Here is an 8,369-nt window from a genome sequence, read left to right as displayed (position 1 = left end):
TATGTTAACTACTAATAAATGGTTTATTCTTTCTAACTCCACATAAGCTTTTCCAGCGAAGATTGTAATAACACATTTATGTTCTCATTTTTCTACGGATATAAGTAAATTTATATTTAAAAATACCAAAAAGAAAAAAGATATACGTATATGTATGTATACACACCAATTCTAGAGGACCCTTAGGGTGTCTGAGCCCAGCCATCTGAGTTCTTAGCACTGTGTTGCCAGGCTGCTCCCAGGGCTCGGGTGTCGTCTTTTGTGCTGTGGGGGTTGCCATTGCTGCCTGTACTTCTGATCCTTTCACCGCGGGTTCCGAACATTCACCTCACCACGTTTACAGAGAACTATTTTGTACATAGACTTTTCCAGGCACGTGCTTTGCGCCCACCCCGCGTGGCCCTTGTCTGTGTTAGCCGTCGGTGTGTGCACTAATCTCTGTTGAAGTTGTTTGTGGCTGTTTCCCTCGTAAGATAGTTTTCTGTTCCCTTCAGTAACGTGTCCCCAGTCCCTTGTATTTCAAGTTCTATTATACTGAAGTACTCTTGTTTTAATAGTGCCTCCCCAAGGACCTCACCCTGGACAGAGGTCAGCCCTTGACGCCCCAGTGCAGGTGACGTCGACACCGCTAATTGTCACTTTCCAGTCTGTTTTGCTCGACTAAGCAGGACATTTCGTAATTGCATCTCCGTGGGCTGTGAGACTGTGTGAAACTGTTTGTGTGGTCTCCTTGCAGGTGCTGTGTTCTCAGCACCACCTTGCTCTGAACACTGGTTATTCCAGGTGCTGCGCTCGGCAGAGGGGTCTCGCCAAAGCGCATGTGTGTGCGTGTGTGAGTGTGTGTGTCCTTTGCATGGCCGGGCGTGGCCACCTTGCTCGGGCATCAGCAGGACATCGTGTGAATAGTTACAACGCTTCCAAACTGGAACTCTACATTTTGTATCTTACTTTTAAAGCTCCTATAAGTAAAGTAACTATTGGCTTTATTAAAAATATACATTTAATAATATCTTGTATCTCTGTTTAAAATGAACTGCAGCAGACATGTGAGAAGCCCTGCCTGATTCATTACTTTGAAAAGCTGCACCCACGTTGCTTTTGAGGTCAGTTTGTCCTCTGATTCTGAGACCTCGCAAGAGGAAAGAACCCTGGGAGTGTTGGGATGAGCTGGGGTGGGTGGGCAGGAAGCAGACAACTACCGCACGTCTCCAGCCGGCTTCCCTAAGGCCGAAGGAGATCCAGATAGACATCTGTGAGGACAGAGCCAGCGTCTCGGTGAAGGAGCCACCTGGAGGGATGCAAGTTCTCTCCTTGGGCTGTGGTCCGCCAGTACCCCCATTCCACCAGCCAGGGGCGCTGTGAGCTGCCCAACCAGCCTTTCCAAGGAGCAGACCCAGGGATGAGCTCTCCCCTTGCTCCACCAGGGACCCCATATTTGGCAAGGAGATCATACCTTACTGGGAGGGACAAGGACTAGTCTCATTGGAGGATGCCCTCCTGCTAAGCAATGGGAAGCTTGTTCAGTGGGAACCACAAAGGGAGGGTGGGTTACAGGGGAATTTCAACTTTTCATTTACAGCAAGATAGTACTTGATTGAGGCTTTTTTTCATGGCCTCGGGAAAAGATACAAGCACTAATCTATAACCTACCAGTATAAATACTAAGGCTTCTTTCTGCCCAGAAGCTGAGCATGGGGACCAAAACCCAGAGCCTTCTAAGTGCACCTCAGGACAAGGTTACTTAGTAACAGCTATGTTGCATGAGTGTGATAGGAAATACACCAGAAGTACCTATTAAAATGCTAGCATTTTATTCAAGCATGCTCTGTTTACCACCAGTACTTGGTGCTGTTCACTGGTTTCAATTCACAGCATTGGTGGAGACAGAAGAGTTCTGTGGCCGGGCTATGTGCCGGATGGGTGAGAGTGGAAAGCTGAACAGATGTTACGCCTGAACAGCAAGAGGGTCCTTGTGAGGCTGGTGACCCTCCGTTTCCACCTGGGGGATCCTGGGAAAGTAGGGCGTCCAGCTCAAAGAGTGTAGCTGAGCGCGGAACCTGCTTTGGATCCTCTGTTGGCCCATCTCTACCCCTCCTCCATTTGTACTCTCTCAAAAATACATAAACGTTAAAAAAAAAAAAAAAAGTGTAGGGGGGTGCCTGGGTGGCTCAGTCTGTTAAGCATCCGACTCCTGGTTTTGGCTGAGGTGGTGATCTCACAGCTGGTGAGTTCAAGCCCCATGTGGGGCTCTGCACTGACAGTGCAGAGCCTACTTGGAATCCTCTCTCTCTTCCCTTGTCCTGCTCTCTCTCTTTCCCTCTCTCTCTCTCTCACACTCTCAAAATAAGTCAATAAACTTTAAAAAAAATAATTTTTAAAAAAGTGTAGCTGAAACACAGCATGCCAATCGTGACACTGTGAGAAGATGGCCCTTTGTGCACACTGTGTGGCCACTGTTGTGACTGCTTCCTGATCTGGAAACACTGAGGAAATAAACCCTTCCAATGGCGAGCTCCTCAAATGCCCAAAAGCCATGTATGTGGAAAGCATGACTGGCTGCCTCCCAGCCACATGTGTCGAGGAACCTCCCGGGCCAGGCTCCTGGATGTGGCTAATATTGAGCCTGAGTTTGGGAGGTGGGCATAAGTGAGGAGAAAGGACTGTTTCAAGAGTGTCATGTTCATTTCCACATCTAAAGTCACTTCAGGGCTCGGGCGTCTGGGTGGCTCAGTCGACTGAGCCTCCAACTTGGGCTCAGGTCATGATCTCGTGGTTTGTGAATTCAAGCCCTGCATCAGGCTCGCTGCTGTCAGCACAGAGCCTGCTTCAGATCCTCTGTCCCCCTCTCTCTCTGCCCCTCCCCCACTTGTGCTGTCTCTCAAAAAAAAAAACTTGTTTTTTTTTAATTTAATAAAGTCATCTAAGGGCAAGGCCCTTGCTAGAAGCCACGGCTGCAAAGAAGATGCAGTCTCTGTTCTTAAAACTCAGTCTTGTATTTATTTTTTAATATCTTTTTAAAAATTACTTTATTTCCGGGGCACCTGGGTGGCTCAGTCGGTTAAGCCTCCGACTTCAACTCAGGTCTTGACCTCATGGCTCATGGGTTCAAGCCCCACATCAGACTCTCTGGTGTCAGCACAGAGCCTGCTTCAAATTCGCTGTCTCTCACTCTCTGCCTCTCCCCTGCTCGTGCTTTTTTCCAGTCTCACTCAAAAATAAACATTAAAAAAAAGAATGAGAAAATTGGTAAAATTATTTTAATTCCAGTGTAGTTAACATACAGTGTTATATTTGTTTCAGGTGTACAATATAGTGATTCAACACTTCTGTACTCCACGCACATCGAATGTACTCAATCCCCTTCGCCTATTTCACCCATCCCCCCCCCACCCACCCACCCACCTCGCCTCTGGTAACCATCTGTTCTCTATAGTTAAGAGTCTGGTTTTTGTTTTTTGTCCCTTAAATTCCACATATGAGTGAAATCATATGGTGTTTGTCTTCCTCAGACTGGCTCATTTCACTTAGCACCATACTTAGCTTCATCCATGTTGTTGCAGATGGCAAGATTTCATTCTTTACAGCTGAAGAAGACTCCACGTATATATATAGATAGCACATTTTCTTTATCCATTCGTCTATTGACACATTGCTTCCATAATTTGCCTGTTGTAAGTAATGCTGCAGTAAACATAGGGGTGCATGTATCCCTTTGAATTAGTGTTTCCATATTCTTTGGGTGAATACCCAGTAGTGTGATTACTGACTCACAGGGTAGTTCTATTTTTAATTTTTTGAGCAACCTCCATTCTGTTTTTCACACTGGTTACACCAGTTTGCATTCCCGCCAACAGTGCACAAAGGTTCCTGTTTCTCCACATATTCTTCAACGTTTGTTTTTTGTGTTTTTTAGTTTAGTCATTCAGACAGGTATGAGGTGATATTGTGGTTTTGACTTGCATTTCCCTGATAATGAGGGATGTTGAGCATCATTTCGTGTGTCTCTTGGCCATCGGTATGTCTTCTTTGGAGGAGAAAACTCATAGTCTTTTAGGGGAGACAACCCCATCTTTCCCTTCCTTGTTAAGAGGCCACCCTCCACCTACCCAGCTGTTCTGGCAAAACTCTTAGAAGACATTCATTCTTGATTCCTCTTTCCTTCATTCTCCTCTTCCAGCAAGTCCTATAAGCCTATCATTACAAGGGCATTTGAATTCTTTTTAAGGTTATTTATTTTTGAGAGAGAGAATATCCCAAGCAGCCTCCGCACTGTCAGTGTGGAGCCCGATGGGGGCTTGAACTCACCAACCTCGAGATCACGTCGCCAGCTGAAACCAAGAGTCTGACGTTTAACTGAACCACCCAGGTGCCCCCAAAGCATATTTGAATTCTATTATGTTCTTAAATATGCTGCGAACAACCTGGTCGTCACCTGACTCCTGCCTCTCCCTCTCTAGCCTCAGGGTTTCCCATACACCTCTGCTACCTCAACATTGCCTCCCCCAGTGCCCACTTGCCTGCTGCTCCCACAAATGCTCCCTGCTTCTGCCTCCATCTGTTCTCTTGGGCCAGAGCCCAACCTCTACCTGGGTTGTTTTTCATGATAGCACTTAGCATTCCCCTGGAGCCATGTTTGCCTTTGACCCTCTCACTAGAAGGGAGGCCTCATGAGAGCAAGGAACAAGTCTTGTTCACGGCCACATGGCCAGGGTGCAGAATGGCGAGAAGCAATTCCAGAGGAGCCAGACCAAAAGAGGCATTGACGCGCAAATCATTGAGCAAATTCTGATGCCAAATAAACATAGATAAATTATCATTTCTAATTTTATATTTAGTATTTATAATTATTTAATTTATATGTTATTTATATATTGTTATTTATAATTACTTATAATTATATTTATAAAAATAATAAATAACTTAAAAGTAGCTCTCACATCAAACTAAAAGAATAATACATGATAACCAGCGTTTGTACCAGAAGTGCGAGATGAGACTGACATTAGGAACTGCGGGTAGGATTATACAGCTTTTTACAAACTCTATAGAGTTTTCCATTCTCGTGGAATTATGCCTCTGTGCGGTACGGAATTTTTTTAAAGCACCTAACAATAGAGTCACAGGGAAAATCTGGGGACGACATCCCGAAAGGACAAAACACCGCCGCAAGCAAAAACCGAGACGCAGGACGAGCTCCTGGCCGGCTGGAGGCGCTGATGAGCCCACTCACGGGTTTTTTGCTCGCGTGCGAGTGCGAGTGCGAGTGCGCGTGCGCATGTCGCCCCAATCAGCCTTTGTGCACATGCGCGCACACGTCCATTCCAGACGTGCGGACTGAGACGTTTGCTAGTTCTCTCTGCACCCTAGCTTCCAACCCCGTGCGGGGACATGCGCACACGTGCCTCTCGGACGTGCGAGCCCACACGCAGATGCGTGCGTATCAGCGCCCCCAACCTGCGGCGAACCCGCCTTGCCTGCGCCAAAGATCGTGCGCACCGCCCTCTCCCGAGAGTGGGCCAGCTCTAGGGGATCCGCGGAGCTCTTTGGAGGCGCTATTCTCAATCCCTCGGCAAGTCGCCATGACTCAGCATCCCAATGGGCGCAGCTCTCGGGGCAGCTAGAAAAAATCCCTCCGCGTGGATAGCCCCGCCTTCCCGTGGGCTCCTTCAACTCAGCCGCAGAACTAGTGCTCCACCCACCTTTCCCTTCCCCGGACTTCATCCTGCATACACATGCAGGTGCTTCCATGTTTCCTGCTCCTGCCTGACTCCTGCCCAGCTACTCTGATTTAAGGCCTGACATATATAAATGCCCGTGCCTCAGTTTCCCCATCTGTAGAACAGGGCTCTTATTTGGAGCTGTGCTAGTTTCACAAATACTCAATGGGAGCCAACTGGTTTTTCAAGGCTGCACTAGGCTCTGAAATTAAATCCTTCTGCAGAGGTAGGACTGTCCCTGACTTCCTAAGTTGCCTCCGCTGTCAAATCCTTTGTCCCGGACCAGTCTGTCTTGCTGAGGGCCCTTGAAGATGCCCAGGGCCGAGCAGGATCACTTGAACTTTCTGAGCCAGATTTTCTTTTTGTTGTGGTTTAGTCAAACGCTCCAAGCTTCACTGTCGCCAGGATCCTCAGGTATCTGAACACTATACTCTCCGGGTGGTTGCAGACAGGGGTTGGCACAACATATGGTAGCAGTGGTGGTCATGGTTGTAGAAAACAGTAGGGCTTCACTTTTGTGAGAATGTAAAATTACCTTACTTTGAAATTTTTCCAAATTCCCAAATCCCAAACCATCTCCCAAGATTTGATCAGAGATGCTAACCTCACGCTCCAAGGACTAATCACCCTCCCACACACTGCACCTTTCCTGGTGGGTTTCTCCATGCTGCCATATACAAATCCTTAGATTTGGTCCAAAGGGACCAATAGTAATGTGGTGGTTGAATTTTCCTACCTCCCTGCTTTTTCCCTTGCTGCTGTCCTTTCTCTTTGAGATGCCATTCTTGGCCATTTCCACTAAAACCCTACCCTGTCAATCAGAATTAATATCACAGAGGCTTGGGGCGCCTGGGTGGCTCAGTCAGTTAAGCCTCCGACTTCAGCTCAGGTCACGATCTCGCGGTCTGTGAGTTCGAGCCCCGCGTCGGGCTCTGGGCTGATGGCTCAGAGCCTGGAGCCTGCTTCCGATTCTGTGTCTCCCTCTCTCTCTGCCCCTCCCCTGTTCATGCTCTGTCTCTCTCTGTCTCAAAAATAAATAAAACGTTAAAAAAAAAAAACTTAAAAAAAATATCACAGAGGCTTAATTGATGTTAAAACAGAATTGTGACGATGGGGAATTGCCAGAATGTGGCAGGCAGGACAGGATTGCGATAAAGAAAAGGGCTCAGAAGGCAGGCAAACTTGGATTGATTTTCCACTTAGCAACAGAATGGCTATTTTCAGATTTCTTAGCCTGTCTGTTAAATGGGGAGGACAACAGGATTGTTAACAGGGCTGCTATGAGGATTATATGGGAGAACATTTAGCGCAGAGCTCCAAACACAGTAAACTGGCAGAAGTTTAACCATGTTAGTAGTTGGATGATGAATGGCTGTCAAGTAATAATGATCTCCTTTGTCCCCTCCTATTTGTTTTCTTTCCTTATGGCCCTCCGGATAGCAATATAGTTTTCTGCTAATATAGAAAATCCATGTAACTGGGTTTTCAAAGCTCAATGTTAAATTTAAAATTTTATTGGGAAATCTGGAGTCATTGAACCTGCTGGAATCACAGAGGCCAAACTGCTGGAGGTGAAAGAAGACATGACAAGGGGCACCTGGGTGGCTCGGTAGATTAAGTGTCTGACTCTTGATTTCTGCTCATGTCGTGATGTCACAGTTCATGAAATCGAGCCTTGCATTGGGCTCTGTGCTGACAGAGCAGAGCCTGCTTGGAATTCTTTCTCTCCCTCTGTCTCTCTGCCCCTCCCCTGTTCTCTGTCTCAAAATAAATAAAATAAACTTAAAAAAAAAAAAAAAAAAAGATGAGTTCTTCAAAAAGGCAATCATCAGGATTTACCTCCAGCCTCTTCTTCAGTAACCAAAGTAGCACCTGTAGGTTTCAAGTGCCTGGGAGACATTAGAGAAGACAGTGTGGCAGTGCTTAGGTGAACACCCATAAAACCTTTGGAAAGACTTGGGAGTTGTAAATGACAGCTCAGCTCCAAACAACATCAACGCTAAGAAAAATTACTGATTTATGTTCCAGCTGCAGACAGAAGAGGCCTAGCCCCAGGAACTTGGGTCCTGTACCTCTCTGGGGTTCACGCTCTACATTGTTTTCCTTGACACCAGGGACTGGTCCTCAGGTCTACTCTTTCAGAAAGGCAACTTAACACTACCAAACATGGAATTTCTCTTGCCGGCACTTGTTCGGCTGGCTTATCTCTGATGCAATCAGGAAGGCAGAGGAAGAAACACGAGGATGGAACGTAGTGGTTTGGGATAAAGACAACAGACATCCACTGTGGTCACCAAAGAGAGCCTACTAGAAAAAAGGAGTCAGTGGCTACTGTTAGGCTAGAGTCATCAGGAGAATCATAGGGCAAGTGATGATGAGGCAATGGCTACTGGGACTGGCCTTCCTTGGATGAGATTACAAAACATAGGATTTAGGGGCAGGAGTGCTGTTCTGTGTAGACAACTGGCTTGCACGGCTGGAGTATTTCTCAGCGACTCCAGTAGGACAGAGGCTGTCCGGCATTGTCAGGGTTGTGCTGAGTATGGGGAGCTCAGTTAAATCTGAGTTGACAGCTGACCTGAAACTGAGGGTAAACAAGGACCATGTGGACAGAGCTGTTCCCTGTAAAGTCCTGCTGACCACTCATTTCTT

The 8,369-nt window shown here is 46.8% G+C and overlaps 1 protein-coding gene across 3 annotated transcripts in view; it reads left to right on the top strand.

Annotated features, from left to right (window-relative positions):
• Window positions 1–1,009, top strand: part of GARRE1 (granule associated Rac and RHOG effector 1) — an 83,985-nt gene extending 82,976 nt beyond the window's left edge. For all 3 annotated transcript variants that reach the window (XM_045442510.1, XM_045442509.1, XM_045442511.1), the window contains one exon: window positions 1–1,009. This exon is cut by the window's left edge and continues 1,611 nt beyond it. The gene's annotated coding sequence lies outside the window, so the exon portion shown is untranslated.
• Window positions 1,010–8,369: the final 7,360 nt, after the last annotated feature.

Source organism: Leopardus geoffroyi, chromosome E2 (assembly GCF_018350155.1).
Source record: "Leopardus geoffroyi isolate Oge1 chromosome E2, O.geoffroyi_Oge1_pat1.0, whole genome shotgun sequence".
In the NCBI taxonomy this organism is placed as follows: domain Eukaryota; kingdom Metazoa; phylum Chordata; class Mammalia; order Carnivora; family Felidae; genus Leopardus; species Leopardus geoffroyi.
Note: the sequence above shows the minus strand (reverse complement) of the source record. Positions and strands in the feature narration are given on the sequence as shown.